The sequence below is a fragment of the Megascapheus bottae genome, chromosome 3, assembly GCF_031878675.1.
Source record: "Megascapheus bottae isolate mThoBot1 chromosome 3, mThoBot2.hap1, whole genome shotgun sequence".
NCBI classification, from domain to species: domain Eukaryota; kingdom Metazoa; phylum Chordata; class Mammalia; order Rodentia; family Geomyidae; genus Megascapheus; species Megascapheus bottae.
The window spans coordinates 59,628,096-59,650,337 of NC_143511.1; the positions used below are offsets into that span (position 1 = coordinate 59,628,096).

The window sequence follows — 22,242 nt, forward strand, 5'->3', positions numbered from 1 at the left end:
AAAATTAAAAGATATATAATAATATGTAAACTTTACCTCTTGCTTCCTTTTGGTTACCTAAATTACATTTTATCTATCTTGTGAGTCAGTCCAGAGATAATCTACACATTTGGAAGCATGTGTATAAATAAATGCATGCATATAAGCATTACACACACTTTACCTTTTTTTCATTTACAACTGTGTCTTTGAATTTTTTCCTTATAACTAAAATAGAGCTGCTGCTCTATTAAGAACTACATAGTTTTGTAGTAGCACAAATAGAACTATTAAAATAGCTACATAGTATTTCTTTCTGTGGATGTGTTATAATTTATATATTCTGTCTCCTGTTGATGGATCTTTAAATGATTGCTTTCCCTCCTTTTTCTTCAGCAATATTCAGGTTTGAATTTAGGGCTTCATGCTAGCACCTGACATCTCTCCCCAGCCCTTTTTGCTTTTTATTTGTATGACAGGCTGTCATATTTTTTTTCTGGCTGGTCTCAAACTGTTGTCCTCTTAACTCTGCCTCCTGTCTAGCTGGGATTACTAGCATGCACCACCAAGTCCTGCCCAAAAGGGTAAATATTGAAAGATCCTTCTTTTTTTTTTTTGGGCTAATCCTGAGGACTGAACTCAGGGCCTGAGCACTGTCCTTCAGCTTTCCTCAAGGCTAGTGCTCTACCACTGAGTCAACAGCACCACTTATACTTTTTCTGTATATGTGGTACCAAGGAATTGAACTTGTTCCTTTGTGCATACTACCAAGCACTTTAAGACTAGGCCAGGGGTTCGTCAATTTTGTTAATTCTTTCAAAGAACCAACTCCTTGTTTTGTTGATTCTTTCTATAGATTTTTTTGGATTCCAGTTCATTTAATTCTGCTTTGATTTTAATAATTTGCTTCCTTCTAGTTGGTTAGGGTTGGTTTGTTGCTCTTTTTCCAGGAGCTTAAGGTGACACATTAAATTGTTGGTTTGCGATTTTTCCAATTTGTTATTGTAGGCACGCAGAGCTATAAATTTTCCTCTGAGTACTGCCTTTGCCATGTCCCAAAGGAGCTGGTATTTTGTGTGCTCCTTTTTGTTAAATTTCATAAACTGTTGGATTTCTGTTCTGATCTCTTCAATGACCCATTGGTGATGAATGGATCAACAAGATGTGGTATTTGTACACAATGGAATTCTATGCTGCTGTCAGAAAGAACGACATCGCCCCATTTTTTAGGAAATGGAAAGACTTAGAAAAAATCATATTAAGTGAAGTAAGCCAGACTCAAAGGAACTTAGGCTCAATGGTTTCCCTCATTTGTCATAATCAGTAGAAACCTTGGGCTCTCCTAGCAGAGATTTGCAATAGAGCAAAACCTTGATATATAAGGCCATATAGTATGGCGCTAAATGAAAGGACCTCTAGGATATAGAAACAAAAGCCATATAATGAATGATTGTTGTCCTTAAGGTACTATGTTATATCTCTTTTGCTGTCCCTTGGTTATCTCATATTGTTACCTGATATATCGGATATATTTGTATTTGGTTATTTGAAATTGGATAGGGAAGGGGGGAAAACAAGATGAGGGGTGGGGGTGGGAGGGAGGGAAATGGGGACCAAGACATGTGAAAGGGTATCAATGTATGTGAATTAATGCACTTTCTATCTGGCAAATATCATGTAACCCTTCTATTAATTACAATTAAAAATATATGAAAAAAAAGACTAGGCCAAACTCCTGGTCATTATTATTTTTTATTTATTTTTTATTTTTCCAGTTTTGGGATTTGAACTCAGGTCCTGGGCCTGGGCACTCTCCTTCAGCTTCTTTTGCTCAAGGCTAGTACTCTAGCATTTAGGCTACAGTGCCAATTCTGGCCTTTTCTGTTTATGTGGTACTGAGGAATGGAACCCAGTGCTTCATGCATGCTAGGCAAGCACTCTACCACTAAACTACATTCTCAACCTCTGAAAGATCATTCTCAACTGCAGCCTGCAGCACTGCTCTTAGAACTCATAGTAAATCTTTCCCAAGCACAGCTGTATGACAGCTTCATGAGCCAGAGGAATCTTCCTCAAAGGGCCCTTGTTGCCTTGAATTCTGACACAGCCTTCACTCCCAACTGGCTTTCTGTCTTTTGGCCAATTGAGTAGTCCTGACCTGATTATCTGTGACCAGAAAAAAAAAAATATTTTCTACTTTCTGATTATTATGGAAGCCTGGCTATATTGTCAAGCCCATTTTGATGAAGGCAGTCTCCTTTTGTTTACTTTAAGTAATGCTAAGTCAGAAGTTTAAGGCTTGGTTTTCTATGGCTTTTTCTGGCATTTCCAATTAATGATCCCTACCTTTGATTACAGTTCCAGTCCTGGGGCTTAAATTCAGGGCCTAGGTACTGTCCTTGGGTTTTTCTCAAAGCTAGTACTTTACCACTTGAGCCACAGCACTACTTATGACTTTTTTCTGTGTATGTTGTATCAAGGAATCAAACTCAGGATTTCGTGCATGCTAGGCAAGCACTCTACCACTAGACCATGCTCCCGGCCCTACAATTCCCTTTAAAATACATGATTTGTAAATGCTTTCTCTTAGCTTTTTAATTTACTCAGTACTTTGTTGAATTTTCCACAGTTTAAATTCCTTCAATTGTGCCCTAATTCTCCCTTTTTTCTTTTCTTCTTGCTTGTCTCTAGAGAAATTGGCAATACCAACTGAGTTTCCAAAGAAATAAAAAGTTAAAAAAATTTTTTTTCTTATTTTTCCCTCAGTCCTGTGGCTTGAACTCAGGGCCTGAGGACTGTCCTTGGACTTTTCTCAAGACTAGAGTTCTTCTACTTGAGCCACAGCACCATTTCCAGCTTTTTTTTTTTTATGTATGTGATACTGAGGAATCGAACCCAGGTCTTCTTGCATGCTAGGCAAGCACTCCACCATTAGGCCAAACTCCTGGCTCCTGTCCTTAGATACTTCTTGCTCAAGGCTGGCCCTCTGCCACTTGAACCACAGCATCACTTGTGGCTGTTCATGAATATGTGATACCAAGGAATCAAACCCAGCTTCATGCATGCTAGGCAAGCACTCTACCACTGGGCTATGCTCCCAGCCTCTGTGTGTGTGTGTGTGTGTGTGTGTGTGTGTGTGTGTGTGTGTGTGTGTGTGTGTGTGTGTGTGTGTTTTGTATTGGTCCTCAGGTCTTGAATTCAAGGCTTGGGTGCTCTTGCTGAGTCTTTTTGCTCAAGATCTAATGCTCTACCACTTGAGTCACAGTCCTACTTCCAACATTTTGGGTGTTTACTTGGAGATAAGAGTCTCATAGGCTTTCCTAGGGTGGCTTTGAATCATGAATCAAGATCCTCCTATCTCCTGAGTAGCTAGGCTTATAGGCGTGAGCCACTTGCCCCTGTAGGTATTTTAAGATTTTTTTGTTGTTGTTAGTCACGTGCTTGAACTCTGGGTGTGAGTGCTGTCCCTGAGCTCTTCAGTTCACGACTCCCCCTTGAGCCATAGCACCAGTTTCTGTTTTCTGGTGGTTTATTAGAGATAAGAGTCTCACTGACTTTTGTGTCCTGACTGGCTTTTGGGGGAGGGGGTGGGGGGGTCTTGGGGCTTGAACTCAGCCAGGGCACTGTACCCTACCCTACCCTTGAGCCAAGCCCCACTCCCATTTTCTAGAGGTTAATTGGAGATAAGAAGTCTCAGGTCCTTTTGTGCCCAAGCTGGCTTTGAACCTTGATCCTTAGATCTCAGCCTCCTGAGCAGCTAGGATTACAGGCGTGAGCCACCAGCGTCCAGCTTCCAGGCTGGCATTGAACTGTAATCATCAGATCTTAGACTCCTTAGTAATTAGGATTACAGGCGTGAGCCATCAGGGCTTGGCATGATTTTTTTCTTTATTCCTACAGTAACTTGTAGACCATCAGGCAGAAGAAATAATTAACAGCTTAATATTTAAAATGTCTAGCTAAATATTTCTCAGGTGTTTTTCTGTTTCATTCTCACTTTCTGTATAGAACTTAACAATACTTAAAAAGAACTTGCATTTTGTAATTTCCTTTTCCGTTTTCTATTATAAGATTTTTTCGCCAGTCCTGGGCCTTGAACTCAGGTCCTGAGCACTGTCCTTGGGCTTCCTCAAGGCTAGAGCTTTACCACTTGAGTCACAGCACCACTTCCAGCCTTTTCTATGTATGTGATAGGAATGGAATCCAGGTCTTTGTGCATGCTAGGCAAGCACTCTACCACTAGGCCCAACTCCTGGCCCTCTAAGGTTTTTTTTTTCCCTCAGTCATGGGGCTTGAACTCTAGGCCTGGGTGTTGTCCCTGAACTCTTCAGCTCAAGGCTACCCCTTACATCTTGAGTAATAGCGCTTGCAGTTAATTGGAGATGAGAGTCTCTTGGACTTTAGGGACTTTAGTTCTTGGCTGGCTTTGAACTGAGATTCTCAGATCTCAGCCTCATGATTAGCTAGGATTACAGGTGTGAGGCACCATGCCCGGCCCCTCTTAAAGAATTTTTTTCAATTCTTTTTCTCCTTTTTTTTTCAATCTTTGTTTCTTTATCTATTTCTTTCTTTTTACAGTCTTACCTTCAGGTTTCCCTCGACTGCTGGGATCAAATCCAGGACCTATGCATGCTGGAAATTTGTTACTAAGCTAGCCCATCAGATACTTTAAGCTCAGATCTCCACAGCCACTGATTTTTTTTTTTTTTAAAGAATCTTCAATTGAGTCATCATTACTGTGTGGCAGCTACTATACTAAGTAGCCAGCAGACTTCCAGCTAGCTTTCTAAGCAGATGAGTCCCAGGGTAATAGTCTAGCCTTTCCTTTTTTGCTATGGCTTTGTCTTTCATACATAGTTATGTTCACAATTTCCAAGTGTTCAAAACTTTCCTCCGTGGCCTACTCTTCTTCTTTTGTTCTCTGCTTGTATTAATATCAACATCATTCTGCAGACACCCACTCAGAATCACAATGTAACTTTTCATTCTTCCTTTTCACATGCCTCCCACTAGGATAATTTGTTAAATCTTGCTCTTTTACTTTCTGTGCTTCCCCCCTCACACTTTTGGGGTTTTGGACTTGAACTTACTTTGCTTGCTCACTGCTAGTATTCTAATATTTGAGCTATACCTGGCTTTGTGCTGTTTAATGGAGATAAAGTCTCACAGATTTTTCTGCCTGGGCTAGCTTCAAACCATGATCCTTACAGAATCATAATTTTAAGAATTCTGTTATGTTTGTATATTTTACACTTTATTTGCCAGTGAGTACCTAGGTTGTTTTTATTCCTTGGGTATTGGGAAAACATTGCAACCAACATGTGAGTATGAATATCTTTATAAAGTGGTGTTTTCATTTTTGGGTATATCTCCAAAAGAGGGATTGCTGAGTAATATAGTAATTATAAATTCCTTTAGGAACCTCTATACTGTTTCCATACTTGTTATGTTCATATTCATTCCCACCTGTTGGTACCAGGTGGGAGTGTAAATCCCTTACTTCTACCTGTCTTGACGATAGTTAAAATCTTGAGTGTTATGCGGTCTAACATAGTGGTTTCAATTTGCACATCCTTGGTAGTTAGTGGTGTTCAGTGTCTTCTTTGGAGAAATGTCTGTTCAGGTCCTTTGCTTGTTTTATTGCATTATTGAATTATAAGTACTTTTTGTAAAATTTGAATATTAACCTTATGAAATACATTATCTACAGATATCTTTTCCAAGTTCACAAGTTGCCTTTCATTTTGTTCACTGATTTTTTTTTTTTGCTATTCAGATACTTTCTAGTTTAGTGTAGTACCATTTATTTACTTTTGCTTTCATAATCTGTAAAGAGAGATTGTTGTTTCATCCTGGTTTGAATCAGAAGTCTTAGGAATTAATTATAGACATTGACATTGCCTAATATGCCTTGGGGGGGGCTAATATATATAGATAGAAATTCTTAGTTTTCCATGAAATGGAAACAAGTCTTATTTTTGTTGTTGTTGTTATTTTGCCTTTTTTTTCCCCTGCTTTTCTGTCATTGTTTGATTTCTGTACCCTCTCTTATTTGTAAGTTTATCCGTTTGGTGGAGAGTAAGGAGAGCACAGAAATGGTGGAACAAAGAGTGAACAAATGCAGTAGTGATATCATTAGACACTGTGTTCAAAAGGAACTGTACAGTTTACGAGAGAGATGGATTAGGAGGGAAAAACTAGGAAGAAAGGATGGAAAAGGTGACACTTAAAAAAGAATTGTACTCATTATCTGACTTTTATAACTGTAACCTCTCTACATCATCTTTACAATAACAATAACAAAAAGTACTTAGTTCAGAGTTTTAGAGATTTATTTTCCTGGCCACGTATTTTTTTTGTTACATCCGCTATTAATTCCTTTTCTATACTGTACTGAGGTCAGCCACTCATGCCAATTCCTAGCATAGCTCTTAACATTTAGTAGATAATGAGCGAAGTTTTGAGGAATAAATACTTGAAAATATGAAGTGGTGTTACAATGCTATTGAAATCCTTTGATTGCAAAATGAATTATTAGCCCATGTAACATAGCATTGCCTTAGGACTTTAAAAGTAGAGAGCAAGCCCATTGGATTAACATGGTCATGGCGACTTGAACTTTAGGCTAGGCCTGAGTGCTACCCATGAACTCTTCAGCTCAAGGCTCTACCACTTGAGCCACAGTGCCACTTCTGGTTTTCTTGTGGTTAATTGGAGATGAGTGTCTCATGGACTTTTGTGCCCAGGCTGGCTTTGAACTGCAATCCTCAGATCTCAGCCTCCAAAAGTAGCAAGGATTAGCAGGTGTGAGCCACCAGTGCCCAGCTCAGAGAATTCTTAACAGATACACTCTCAGAAGATACTACATTAGCATTTATTATTAAATATTGGCAAATCTCCAAGAAATAAAATGAGCTTAGAAAGACAGAAATCTAGGGATAAATTGCATCCTGTGTTTGCAGGTACACTATCAGTAGGGAGAACCATGACTCCTTATAAGAGGCAAGTTGTATTCAATAGTATGGCTGATATTTACCATCAACTTCAATATTTCCATCCTAAATTTCCATAGTATATAATATATATTTATATATTTTTATTGAATTTTATTGTATAGCGGGTACAGTTACCTTTGTCAGGTAATGGGTACCTTACTTTTTGAACCTTGATACCTCTTCTCATGTTTTTGTCCCCCTTTCCCTCCCCCCATTTCCTTCCAAGTTTCTTTGAAGATGATAGGAAGAGGCACTTACATCCATTATTTAGATTTTTACTAAGGATGCTAAGAAAATGTGTTTATTCAGTACATACCTGAGTACATTCAGACAAATAGCCAAAGATGACAAATTAGGAAGGTCATTCTACATGAAAACCAACACCCTGTGGCATCTGTTTCCATAACAGGTGAGATTAAAAGCTGTTGACTGGTTTCTCCCTAAGACAGTCTTCCTTGTTTGCATTTTTTTTAAATTGTCAGGGTAATGTATAGAGGGGTTACAGTTATATTTACCAGATAGTAGGTGCATTACTTCTCACACATTAATAGCCCTTCTCATGGTTTTTGTCCCCATTTCCTTCCCCCACTCCCTCCCAATCACCTTGTTCCTCCCCTTCCCTTTCCTATTTCAAATAAACAAATAAATGTATATACAGTATACCAGGTAACAAAGTCAGATATAGTAACAATATGAGATTAACTGAAGGTCAAAAAAAAGAAGAGAAATAACATAGTACATTAAGAAGGCATTTGTTTTATCCTTACCTTCAATCCTTTTCTTATTTGTGACAATTGCATCTTTTTTTCCCCACGTAGTATTTCTCTTCTCTGTTTGCTCCTTAAAACTTGATGATTTTTAGGATTTTCTTTTCCACCTTACTTTTCTTATCTAGATAATCTCATCCATGTTTTTACCTGGAATTGATGAATCTTAAACTGCAAACTTCAATCATCTTTCACAAGCCCCAGACTTGCAGATCTAGTTGCCTGTGGACATTCCCTAAATGTATAAGTATCTCATAGAACATGTTCTGACTGTACTCATCATTTTGTCTTCTTCCTCCACATATTCTTTTACATCTCCTTTCTTAGTAAATACACTGTATTCATGTAAGGACAGAATCTGATTCTACTCTTCAAGTATATAATATAGGTATAACAGTTGCTCTGTGCTATGAACTCCTTCAAGTCAAAGATCATATCATATTATCATGCCTCATAGAATACTTGGTTATTATTTTTATTTTTATGAAATTAGTGTTTTAGTAGTGTCTTATTTGTTTGCTAAGTTAGCCATCCTAGCTAGCTTAAAACAACAAAAATCTCTTAACATCAATAGTTTTGAAAGGTAGAAATCCAAAATCAAAGTGAGGGTTCATTACTTCTGAAGGAATTGAGGGAAAGATCTGTTGTAGGCCTTTTGTTGGCTTGTAAATTGTCACTTTTTCTCCCTCTATGAATATCTTTTGTTGTTGTTGCCAGTCTTGGGCCTTGGCACTGTCTTGGGCTTTTTCCTCAAGGCTAGCTCTCTATCACTTGAGCCGTAGCACCACTTCTGGCTTTTTTTTTCTATGTATGTGGTACCAAAGAATTGAACCTGGGTCTTCATGAATTCTAGGCAAGCATTCTACCACTAGGCCAAGTTCCCAGTCCCTTCTATGAATATCTTTAAGACTAAATTTCTGCTCTTCCTTTCTGAGATTTGTTCTGACTAGTTAGCTCATCCTGGCTTAAAATTTACAATTCTCAGCTGGTGCAGTGGCTCACGCCAGTAATCCTAGCTACTCAGGAGGCTGAGATCTGAGGATCATGGTTCAGAGCCAGCTTGGAAATACAAAACTGAGAGACTCTTATCTCCAATTAATCACCAGAAAATGGGAAGTGGGGCTGTGGCTCAAGGGTAGAGTGGTAGCCTTGAGCTAAAGAGCTCAGGGACAGCACCTAGGCCAGAGTTCAAGCTCCATGACCCCCCCCCAAAAAAAAAATTTACAATTCTCCTGCCTTAGCCTCCTAATGCTATTACATGCATATACCACTGTACCCAGTATAATTTTTCCTTTTTTATAATGATAATAGTCATATGGGATTAGGGTCCACTCTATGAAACTCATTGTTTACTTCTATAAGGACCTGATCTCCAAAGAAGGGCCCATTCTGAGAAAATGGAGGATAGGATCAATATATACTTTTGTGGGAAGGGAGAAGAAGTGGCACTGTTTGTTGAACTCCATTCAGTCTGCCAGAGCCAAATAATATTAACTCAGTGCCCTGTAAACAGCAGAAACTTATTTCTTACAGTTCTGGTTGTAAAGAAGATGAAGGAACTGGCGGGTTCAGTGCCCATGTTCTAGTCTATAGATGTCACTTTTTCACTCTGTGTCATATGGCAGAAAGAATGAAAAGAGCTCCCCTGGGTCTATTTTTAAAAAGTATTGATCTCATTCATGAAGGCTCTGCCATTGTAATTAAAGAGTCGCACTTTCCAAAATTCTTTTTGTTTTTGTTTTTTGATTTTCTTTTCAGTTCTGGGGATTGAATTCTGGGCCTAGGTACTGTCCTAGAGCTTTTTCAAGGCTAGGGCTCTACTCTTGAGCCACAGTACCACTTCTGGCTTTTTTCTAGGTATCTGGTATCAAGGAACTGAATCCAGGGCTTGGTGAATGCTAGGCAAGCATTCTAACCACTAGGCCAAACTCCTAGCCCCAAATTTTGTCTTTTTGTGAGATGTCAACATACAGATTTTAAGGAGGGGACTCAAATTTTATATTATATTGCAGTTCAGTCTATACTGAATACAAAGTAAATTTTACTGTTTTAATTTGAGGTGTTTTCTTTTACTTTGTGTGTGTGTGTGAGTGTGTGTGTGTGTGTGTGTGTGTGTGTGTGTGTGTGTGTGTAGCAGTACTGGGGCTTAAACTCAGGGCCTTGGCACTGTCCCTTAATTGCTTGGGCTAGCTTCAAATCTTGATTCTAAAATTTCAGCCCCCCAAGTAGCTAGAATTATAGGTATGAGCCATTGGCATTTGGCTTCTTTCCCCCTTTATATATATATTAATTATCTGCCTGTGTATATTTCAGTATTCTATATCTGATTATTTTTAATATATGTAAATAACTTTCACTTTGGGGTCTCTCATTGAATCTAGAGAATAGATTTATATGCTGGCTATTTATCTTTACTAAAAGCTAGTAGAAACAAAGGCCTACACCAAGACAATGTTTCAGATTTAGGTTTACCCCAATACATACCACAGAACAAGTCAGAAACAACTGAAAGGAATATTTGATCCAACATCAAGTCAGTTAGTCTTGTTTTTGTAATAAGATATTCTTGGGGGCCTGGAGTTTGGCCTAGTGGTAGAGTGCTTCCCTAGCATGCATTAAGACCCAGGTTTGATTCCTTGGTACCACATACATAGAAAAATCCATGGTGCTGTGGCTCAAGTGGTAGAACTCTACCCTTGAGAAAGCCCAAGGACAGCGCTCAGGCCCCGAGTTCAAGCCCAAGGACTGGCAAAAATAGAAAAAAAAAAAAAAAGATACTCTTGGGCCCAGGAATTTGGCCTAGTGGTAAAGTGCTTTCCTAACATGCATGAAGACCTAGGTTTAATTACTCAGTTCCACATATGTAGAAAAGCCGTAAGTGGTGCTGTGGCTCAAGAGATAGAACACTAGCCTTGAGGAAAGCACAAAGCCAGTGCGCAGTCCCCGAGTTCAGTCCCCAGGACTTTGGACAGGAGGGGAAGATATTCTCTTCATGACTTTTCAGATTTTAAATGAACAAGAAATTTCAGATTTCAGCACTTGGCACCATGGCTCTTCTTGGTTATACAGATTGAAGTAATCTGTAGATTGGCTGGGTGCATATGTAAGTAAATACTAGTTCAGGACCTGCATTAGTCCTAAATGTGGAAGCTGTGATTTTTGACCAGGGTTATGTACAAGAGAAGTAATATATGCTGTCTTAAGAGTTTTTAGTCATTTGGACCTGAAATGGATATGGGACCACAGTGTTTACTAAGACAGGCCAAAAACCTGTTTAATTGGGCATTCCTGATGACTTTATTAGCTCTTTTTGCTCATGATTTTGTTAATAAGGTATAATGATTGACCTGATTGTAGGACTGAGCTTTGTCAGCAATTTGTTATTCCTTAGGCCTGCTTTGTAGGTTGTCAGGTCTGATTTAAGCTGCTTAGCAGCTATGTCTTAGCACATCAGCACATCTATTGCCAGGTTCATCATTTCCCTGGGGTGGTATATTCCTGAGGGAAGAAGGAGGATCACTTCTCATTGCTCATCATTCTCTGCTTATGTAGTTTCTGAGTAGTTTAGGGATAAAATAATTCTATGGAAACTGGACTTTTCTCAGGTGCTAGAACAAATCATTTTCCTCACACCTGAAGCAAATCCTAGCTGTGTATCAGTTTCTTCATGTTGCTTCTTGCTGATATTCACAGACTGATTTCTTAATTCTTGCTGACTCCTTGACTCTTGTGTAAGATAGACTTGGGGATACCCCATCCTTTGTACCATATTATAAGACTGTCAACATGATAAGATATAAGATGGGCACCTGCTAGTCCTGACTCACCTAGGATCAAGTAGTAATTCTTGAAAAGGGAAGCCAGATAAGAGTAGATATGTTCTTTGCTTCTAAACTAGTTGTATCTGGCTGTAGGGAGACAGATTGGCTGTATGAGGTACAGAATTGTAATTGGTGAGGCCTTCCTCCAATATTTCTGTGAAACCACTTAGTTGCTTTAGTTAATGAGGAATTTTGTGCACCAGGTGGTCTTCTGAGTAACCCACCCATTCAGCTCTCCTTTAGAACTCCTGCTGCTCTGAACCTTCCCACAACTCTGCGTATGTCAGTGTCTCATGTTGAATTTCCATCTTGACTCATCTGTCTCTAGGCAAAGATCCCTGCAAAGATTTAAATTGGGAACCAGACCTTGAGAATGTCTGTTGAGAGCATTTTGCAGCTTCTGGATAAATGCCTTTCCCTTCTTAACCCAATCTGTTTTTCTGTTTCTGCCCAGCTAGCTCTTAAGCAGTCCTGCTCTGAAAAACCTTCTTAGCTGAGGTGGATGCTGTTATTCCTTACTTGAAAAAGCACCTCATCCTCTTAGCTTAACTAGGATTCTCAAGGCTGGATCACTGTGACGGAGAAGGCTGCATTCATGTTCACAAGGTTCAAGAAAGAGAAATGACATACCTCTGCCAAAGGAGGCCTGCTATCTTCTAGTCACATGATATCTTGATATTTTGTAGAATGATGACTGCCAGAGCCCCTCTTTATTACTAGAGCCTATACTGACTGCTGTTTACCATTTTTCCATTTTGTTTCCCTTCTTACTCTTGCTGAAACATGAGACAATAATAAGACAAAAGGGTAATTTGCTATCAAAGCCAAATGAGCTCTCATGTGAAGTTTGAAGACTAAAAGGTAGCAAAATTCATTGTGCCTCATGTCCTAAACACACATCTGTTGTCTGACCTTTCATTTTTCTAGGGAGCCTAAGCTGTTCTGATGATGCACTGGATGTGTTTGGTAGGCAATTGGACAAGACAGTATCCGTTAACCTTCAGAATAACACCTGGGGCCTCAGGTAGGCCTTGGAGTCACTGGAGATAGGACAGACAATATCCTAGTTCAGGAGATCTTCCCTGGTCTTCAGATAGTGAGCTTCTCTTCATCATAGAATGCTCAGATCTAAACCTGATAACCATTCAACTGCTCTTAACTTTATGCGTGGCTACAGAGCTGGGGATGGGATTCTAATTTTATCAGCATTCCCCATATTTCTTGTTTTAAACCTTTTACCTCTTTCTCCTGACTCAACTCTGGAAAACTCCACTATAAATTGGCTGTGACTTGGACTGAAATTTGACAGTTTTTCCCTCTGTATTTAGATGTGGTTATAGTTGTGCTGTCAGCCCTTATCTCTTCTGTCATCTAGCCAGCTCCAACTGGGTTAGGAGGTATTTGCTCTGCTGTCAGTGTTGGCTATATAATGAGGTAGATTAAGAAATGGGTTGTTTAGCATCTTTTGGAGTCTAAATTTTCTTCCTTGATTGAGGGGGAAGTAATGTTGTTGGAAGAAGGCAGTAGGGAGGCAAATGCTGGCTTTGAAATAAGTCCTTTTGCCTTGGGATCTTGGATAAGCCAAGGAAATCATTGCTAATTTATCTATCCACTGCAGAACTGCCAGTTCTACAGTGATTCTAGGAAAGCTCCCATAGACTCCCTGATTCCTGGGCTAAAGAGGCTGTATTCTGTTCTGGATTGAGAGCCTAGCCTGGGCATTCTAGGTGAATCAAATTTGCCTACCCCTGAGGCCTAAGGCAGAGGAAGACCATTTCTTATTTGATGAAGTTCAGGAAGGTAGAGAGGAATGACTTCATTGGATTGTTACTGGCTGATCATGGCTCTTCACTGAGAATTTTGAGGCTAACTAGAAAGGACATTTTTTTTTTTTTGTGGGTCATAGGGCTTGGACTCGGCCTGGGCATTGTCCCTGAGCTCTTCAGCTCAAGGCTACCACCCTACCCTTAAGCCAAGCTCCATTTCCCATTTTCTAGAGGTTAATTAGAGATACAAGTCTTGGGTCCTTTTGTGCCTAGGCTGGCTTTGAACTTTGATCCTCAGATCTCAGCCTCCTGAATAGCTAGGATTACAGGTGTTAGCCACTGTGTCTGGCAAGAATTTTTTTTTTTATCCTGACCTATGGTTGTAGATTGGAAAGAGGCATCATATTTTATGAATTGGCATTTTATGGTCCACAGCTTCAAGGGTCCCTAGTTTAATACATTATGTTTCTATGACAAACTTGAATGATCTTTGAGATAAAGACATTTTTTCCATGAATCCTTACTAGAATTGTTGAGTTATGAGGAAGAAAGAAGTAACAAGTGAGAGCCACTGGGCTAGCAAAGTATCCAGAGAGATAGGGCAGCCATTGGCAAAGAAGACTGAAGAAATTTTTGATCATGAAAATAGGATCCCAAACCTTAGACAGCTTTTGGTCAATGTAATATTACTTTTAGTTACCAGATTCTGAATTCTAGATTCCAATGAAATCTTTGACTTCTGTAGTTGAGAGTCTATCTTAGCCTGCTCAGCAGTGACAGACCCCTTCTTTCTTCCTGCTCACTGACATGACAGTCCAGGGAAAATTCTAATTTCTGGGTTTTCTTGTAGTAGATAGCAGAACTACCCTGCACATGTACTCAGAGAAGATTTTGCTATTTGTTATGAACATCAGTTGGGCACTTTACGTGTCCTTCATCTTCTCCAAAGGCTGACAGCAGTGTGTGTGTGTGTGTGTGTGTGTGTGTGTGTGTGTGTGTGTGTGTGTGTGTGTGTGTGTACATGTGTGTGTGTGTGTGTGTGTATATATATATATATATATATATGTATATATACACTAACCTAGAGCTTATTTAGTGGAAGGAAAGATTCCTTTATGTTGTGCTCCAGCAATTTCTTGCTGTGTTTTGGTTTTCCATGGAGATTAGACTGTCAAAGTATAGACTGTCTTATGTCTCCCCTTGTATTTGGTAGCCCAGGCACTGAGAAAAGTAGATAGATAGGAGAGAAGGAAGGAGGGGAAAAAAGAAAGAAGGAATGAAATGGGGGAGGGAAGAGAGTAGAGTCTATATTTAGTGAGAGAGACACTCACCAAGGGTGTGTGAGTGAGCTTGCTGGCAAGGGTTGTGTATGCGTGAGTGTGCTGAGAAGGGGGTGTGTGCGCCAGCAACGTGTGAGGAGGGCTGGTGCCCTATGGGAGGTTGCAGGCAGGAAGCAGCTGGAGAGGAGGAGGAGCAGCAGCCGGAGCAAGAGCTGCCCTGCTTTCCTCTCAGACTCAAAGCACGGAATCGAATGAGTTAGAATTCCTCATCTAGTTGAAGTTTGGCTGCTGTTGTCTTCATCAGCCCTGGTGGTCAGAATCTCCCCTGTGCAAAGAGGTGTGGACCAGTGTGGATTCCTAGATTTGCAGCATCGAGATTCCTGCCCCGCCTTCAGTGAGGAAATGTATTTGCTGGGCATTGTTCCTATTGGCAACTTTGCACCGTGGAGACAGCCAGCTGGGTGCAACTGAGAATAATACCTCCTTGGCTCTGTTGTTTGGGCAAAGGAGGCAGCACTGTGGCTCAGAAAGTTCATCCTATGGCTTCACTGTCAAACCAAGAAGTGCTTCTGAATGGATTTCCTCTTAAAGGCAGCAGTTAAATTCTGAAACTTGAAAATTCATGGTTTTAATGTGTTTTGTTTTGTATTCTTTTCTTTTCATTTTCTCAACCCTTGTTGTGGTTACAGCAGCCAAGGTAAGTGGTACCAAGTGTATAACTAACTGAAGACAAGCAGGGACAAAAGCAAAGAATTTGTGGGTGGAATACAGAGCAGCCACATTAATTACATAATTGCTTGAGCCAACTTGCTGCTGAGGGTCATTATAATGGGTGAAAACTAGCATACTTAGCAGTAGGGTAAAATCATGTGCACTAATTTGTGTGCTGATAACCTGGCATATATTCCTCTTGGGTACTCTGTTGCACGTGTAGCTTACCTTACTGGACATGTGCATACTTGTGTATAACGTGTGCATACTTGTGTATAATAGTGTTTCCTTAGTGATGTGTCTGTATGTGTTTTTAAGTTACCTGTTCCTTTTCTGAATGTATATTATATGTGGGCAAACACTTATTCATCTTGCATGAATATATATATAAACCATCTCTCCTTTAAACTTTCATCCATAGAGATCATCTGTCCTTTTATGTGTTTATACATGTTCTTAGGTAGCCTTCCTCCTCTTATTTATACTTAAAATATCTTACTATCCTTGTCTGAATATATGTGGAGGGACTATACTGTCCTATCTAATGTGTTAGTTCAGCCCTGCCACAAAATAGAAAGGTGCTGCTTCCAGCTAGGATCAAAGTGAGCTGGCAAAAAGATGAGTGACAGAAACAGAGCATTCTTTTGCCACTGAGATGACAGCCTGATATTTGCAGTAGCTACAAAGTTTTAGAGATTACCTAGTTATTCCCCTGGCCTTCTAAGACTTGTCCAGTAAAGTAACCATTAGCCATATATGACTGTTAGGTACACGAGACACAGTTTAGTCTATTTTGAAATGTGCTATACTGATAATATACATGTGAGATTTCAAAGAGTATAAAAAAGGAATGCAGATATATAATTAATTTTATATTGATTTCATGTTGGAATAATATTTTGAATATTAGGTTAAATAAAACTAAGATTAAGCTGGGCGTGGTGGTTCACACTTGTAATCCTAGCTACTCAGGAGGCTGAGATCTGAGGATCAAGGTTCAAAGCCAGCCCAGGAACAAAAGGACCTGAGACTCTTATCTCCAATTAACATCTAGAAAAAGGGAAATGGGATTTGGCTCAAGAGTAGGTTGATAGCCTTGAGCTGCAGAGCTCAGGGACAATACCCAGGCCTAGGGGTAGAGTGGTAGCCTTGAGCTGAAGAGCCCAGGGACAGCATCCAGACTGAGTTCAAGCCCTATCACCCACAAAAAAATAAGAAAAAGAAAAACTAAGATTAATTTCACTTATTTTTTAATGTGGCTGCTAGAAAAATTTAAATAACATGTATGGATCATATTATATATATATATATATTTCTCTTTTTTTTTTTGCCAGTCCTGGGCTTGAGCTGAGGGCCTGAGCACTGTCTTTGGTCTTTCTCAAGACTAGAGCTCTACCACTTGAGCCTTAGTACTACTTCTGGCCTTTTTCTATTTATGTGGTACCGAGGAATTGAACCCATGTCTTCGTGCATTCTAGACAAGCACTCCCACCACTAGGCCAAACTCCCGGCCCTCATATTTCTATTGGTTAATGCTACTCTAGGCCTATCAGAGTAGCTTTAGGGATGACAGAACCATGGTAGGACCTCTTCCTACCAGTGTTGAAATATCTATCAGATGATTAATATGCTGGAGAGATTTACCAGATATTGATAGTTTGACAGTGGCCTAAGTGAGTTTCCAGAGAATTGTAAGTATTATTGAGAAGAATTTTCAATTTAGTTCTTACAATGAAAACAGGTTGTAAGCCATGAGTCTAGAAGAAAACATAGAACTTAAAGGCAGCATGTTGCCATGGAAACAGGTAGATTAGAAAGCAGGAGACCTGGATTCTAATTCAACTCTGCCATTGACTCCTTTTCTTTTTCCATGTCACTAAGTTCCCACTGTGTAACAGGCCTTGTGCTTAATACAATAAGACCCTGTCCTAAGGCAGCACAAATTCAGAAACAACTTAAGCATAGTTTCCTGTGAAATGGAGTGCACAGCCACTCTAGACCCCTAAGCAAGAGCCTCCTACTCAGACAATGACAACAAGGCCATAATTCTATGTCAAGAACAGTTGAGCAAGTCAGGTGAAGGTGACTCATGTCTGTAATCCTAGCTACTCAAGAGACTGAATCTGAGGATTACAGTTTGAAGCCAGCAAGTCCATAGATTCCTTTTTTTTTTTTTTTTTTTGAGCTCTGGACCTAGGTGCTGTCCCTGAGGTATTCAGCTCAAGGCTACCTCACTACCACTTAAGCCACAGTGCCATTTCTGGTTTTCAGGTGGTTAATTGGAGATGAGTCTCATAGACTGCCGAGGCTTGCTTTGAATCGTGATCCTCAAATCTCAGCCTTCTGAGTTGCTAGGATTACAGTGTGAGCCACTGGCACCTGGCTGTCCATAAGATTCTTTATCTCCAATAAATTGCCCCCAAAAAGCTGGAAGTAGTGTTGTGGCTCAAGTGATATATCACTAGCTTGAGCATAAGGAGTTCAGGGATAGCACCCAGGCCAGGTTCAAGCCCTTGGACTGACAAAAAGAAAAAGAAAAAGAACAGTTGGTCACTTGCATTTTTGAGATGCCAGAATTCCTGCTCTGCTTATAATGTTTAAAATTCAAAATTTAGAAAAGCATTATGGTAGTAAAACAAAATTACTTAGTAGGCTCCATCACAACATATCCCTGACAGGTCCTTGTAATGACCATGCTAAATTCTTAATTTGGGTAGGTAGGGCATTCTCTGTTCCTTTTAGCTAAAATCATTATACCTTCTGCTGTGATCACTACTCTGACAAGATACCCTGTAGTCACTGATTTTTTTTTTCCCCAAAGAATAACATCTAAGAGTAACACTACCTGCTGTGACCCTAGAAATGTATTCCTTTTACCAGATTAATCATATATAGCATAACTGGCAAACAGCCCAGGAATAATCTGTCCTCTATGTGGGGCTCAGAGCTCTTGCGTACTACCTGCTGGGATTGTTTTACACAAATTGAGAGTCTGCTTGATGTATGTATGTAGAATACTTGCCTGTTCCCAGAGGCCCTTACTTGTTTCATCTAAGCCAAGATTTGGGTCAGAGGCAATTTTTACAAGAAATAGTCACAATTATAATCATGTTTATTTGACAAGTCAGAGAAAGGAGTTTTTTTTCCCTTAATTTTGGTAGCCCATTTCTCATGAGGTATGATTTGAGATCTACTCCATGTTCTAATTCTCAGCTTTCCATCATTAAAGCTTTAATCTTTTTTGTTAATTTGTTTTGTTTTGCTACTTCTTTACAAATGTAGATATCCCTTGAAAGGGCACTACATTTTCCCCCAGTATTAGGTATTCCTCAGGAAAATAATGCAGAAAGGCTTGGTTAGTTTAGAAAGTACTTGCATGAAGTTTTGGGATGTTAACCAGAATGGACTGGCCAACAAGAAAGAGCAGAGTAATAGCACTGAATACCTTGATAGAAACTATAGGGCAAGGTTTGAATTAAGGAGCTGTAAAGCCTCCTTATTTCATCTCAGCTCAAACATGAGCTTCTCTGTAGCCTTACCTCTCCTGGTTTTGCCTCGCACTTCCTTCCCATTTTTCACCCCTTGAATTGTTTTGTTTGTTTTACAACTTGGGCAATAGCGATGTATTATTTTATAGTGTGATTGTTTCAATTTCTATCTCTCTCTAAACTTTACTATATTAAAGATCAGGGGCCATGTCTTATATCCTTGCCTCATAGCACCTGGAACATTGCTTGGGTACTCATTTATTTAAACTGATCAGATGGCCCTTCCATAGTTTGATCATTTCATTCCTCTAGACAGTGGTAGCAAAGAAAGATTGAGGAATAAGTTGAATTGGGTCTCTTTGTCATAAGGGTTGGCCTTCATACCATTCTGACTTGTGGTATGCAGTTGAATTCTTAGTGAAGTAATTGGTTTAACCCCTGTCATCTCTAAGAGCTTGTCTATTGCTTCAGAGCCTGAAGACTTGATGACTGAGTAAGTCTGGTGCCTTTGAGAATGTTTGTACCCAGCAAATAATTCTTTCATTCAGAAAAGATAGTGGCTACCAACTCAGAAAAAGGTCCAGAGTGTATTGTTTGCTTAATATGGCAGCTGTAGCTGGAAATTTCTTTTTATTGAAATAGGGAAGCAAATAGCTCTACCATCAGTTCTTCAGAAGGTCATAGAAAGTAACTGTGCAATTTAGCTCCTGTGTGGCCAGTGGCTGGTAGGACTGCCTATAAAGCGAGGCTGAGTATCCAGGGTTTTGGAGAAGCAAATAGACCTTAGATTAACCAGTCCCACACTAACATAGTAACAGGAGAATCAACCTCATTTTGTTACTGACAAACTGTCACATCTGAAATGAAGTGAGACTGGCCCCTGAAGATCTGAAAGTGAATTCTATACCTCACTTATAAGAAAAGGCTTAGTTTCACCGAGCATGGTGGCTCACACCTGTAATCCTAGCCACTCAGGAGGCTGAGGTCTGAGGATCATGGTACAAAGCCAGCCCAGACACTAAAATATCTGTGAGACTCTTATGTCCAATTAATCACCAGAAAATCGGAAATGGTGCTGTGGCTCAAGGGGTAGGGTGGTAGCCTTGAGCTGAAGAGCTCAGGGACAATGCCCAGGCCCATTGTTCAAGTTCTACAGCTGATCAAAAAAAAAAAAAAAAAGCTTGTATTCTTTCAGCCCTTTTCATGTTGTCAGGCACCTGAGGGAGGCTAGTTGTCTTCCTGACATTCAAATGAAGTGCTGGGAATTCAGTAATTGTTCTTCTGTTTTCTTTAAGAAAGAAAACTTCTAGAATGCAAGACTATATTAAAGGACAGCATTCTGCTGATAGGATTCCAGGCATTGTTGTAGACTATTAGGGAGGGTTGGGAAGAAATCTGAGGCAGGAGTAGAAGTCATGGTATCATTTAGGTAATTAGATACTTGGTTTAGATATTTGTTTCCTCAACTCAAGGACTTTCTGTGTCAGTAATTAGAACACTGCGGTGCTTTACAGTTTACAAAGTACTAGTGTCTTAGTATATACTATCTTTTAAAATATTCCTGTAATTGTCTTCCCTCCCTTTATAGGTGAGAAAACTAATGTACAGAGAAGATAAGAATTTAATCCAAGGGCCTGGAGTTTAGCCTAGTGGTAGAGTGCTTGCCTAGCATGCACGAGGACCCGGGTTCAATTCCTTGGTACCACATATACAGAAAAAAGCCAGAAGTGGTGCTGTGGCTTAAGTGGTAGAGCTCTAGCCTTGAGAAAGTCCAAGGATAGTGCTCAGGCCCTGAGTTCATGGCCCAGGACTGGCAAAAAAAAAAAAAAAAGAATTTAATCCAAGATCATACTGTTGAAGTGAGAACCAAACTTAAGTGTCCTGATCCTTAGTCCAATAGCACCTACTCATGGTTTCATAAATTTATATAGAGAGCTTCCATCTTTGTTTAGTAAGATTTTTTTTCTCCTTTGGGCCTGCCTAACTTGAAAAGGCTCAGTGGTATGTCCAGTTCCTGTAGAGCAATAAGAGTTTAAGGCTAACACCAGATTCCAAAACACCAAATTGGGGACACCTAATCCCTGTGTGTCTGAGGAAAAAAAGGAAGGAGTATTTTTGGAAATACAGATATTTTTACTTGTGGGAAGAGAGGAGGAAGAATTTGGGTTAATTTTAGAATTGGAAGTTGATCTGCCTAGGCAGCTGAACACCAGGCCCAACTCTAGGAACTAAGGTTATACACAAAGAACATCCTCAAAGGTTAGACTGAATTGGCCAGACTAGATGTGTGACTGGTTCTTGCTCTTTTAAGATCTTGAGGTGAAGCAGTCCTGCCCCAGAGGATAGTAAAGTAAAAGTAAAGGACTTGGAAGAACTAAAGAGAAGAGGAGGAAATAGGAAATGGGAATTCATCTAGTTTTTGTCTCTTGGTTCTTGACCTAGCTATCTCCAATAAAAGGAGTCAGCTTCATCTTTATCCCAAGTCCTATGACTTGTACTTCTGGGTTTTTTTTTTTTTTGTTTTTAATCTAAGGAAGCATAGAGCCAATAGAATGTAGCTATAGATGGTGACTTTTCCTAAAATTGAGTTATGAGAATAGTTATCTTGCATCTTTTCTTTTCTTTTTTTCTATTTGTAGGGCTTGAACTCTGGGCCTGGGTGCTATCCCTGAGCTGATATTCAGCTCAGCTCAACACTAATGCTCTATCACTTGTGCCACAATGCAACTTCTGGTTTTCTGGTAGTTAATTGGAGATAAGAGTCTCATGGACTTTTGTTCCTGGACTGACTTTGAATCATATTTCTCAGATCTCAGGCTACTGAGGATTATAGGCATGAGCCACCAGTGCCCGGCTTTAGCTTGCATTCTTTTTAAAAAATTTTCCCCATATATTTTTATTGTAATTAATAGAAGGGTTACATTATATTCACCAGATAGAAGGTGCATTACTTCACAAACATTGATACCATTGATACCCTTTCTCATGACATGGTCCCCATTTCCCTCCCCCCCCCCGCCCTGCTCATCTTGATTTCTCCCCTTCCCTATCAAATTTCAAATAACCAATTAAGCAAATATCCTCTCTGGGGATTAACTTAAGTAAAATAAAAATATGTAGAGTTTAAGAAGATTTAGAAAGAAGAAACTACCTTATATCAAAGAGTGGAAGTGTAGCATATATCCTCCTTAAACCTTCAGAGTGACGTAGAAGAATCAGAGAGTATTGGCATTCCTCCTACGTATCTCGTAGGTCTCTGCTTACCTTTTATGTTTCCTACCTGCTCCTTCCTGACACTTTGCACATTTCTAATAAAAAAGCAAAGGATGCCCACCTCAAATTAAATAAATCTTCATCTCTGTCTCTGTACTACAGTCATCAGTGATATGGCATATAGGGCCAAGACTGATAGCATACCTACCTCCAATGTTTTTG

At 39.6% G+C, this 22,242-nt stretch overlaps 1 protein-coding gene across 3 annotated transcripts in view; it reads left to right on the forward strand.

Annotated features, from left to right (window-relative positions):
• The window catches only part of Unc13b (unc-13 homolog B), a 171,740-nt gene that overhangs the window by 90,537 nt on the left and 58,961 nt on the right, over positions 1-22,242 (forward strand). The window lies entirely within an intron of this gene.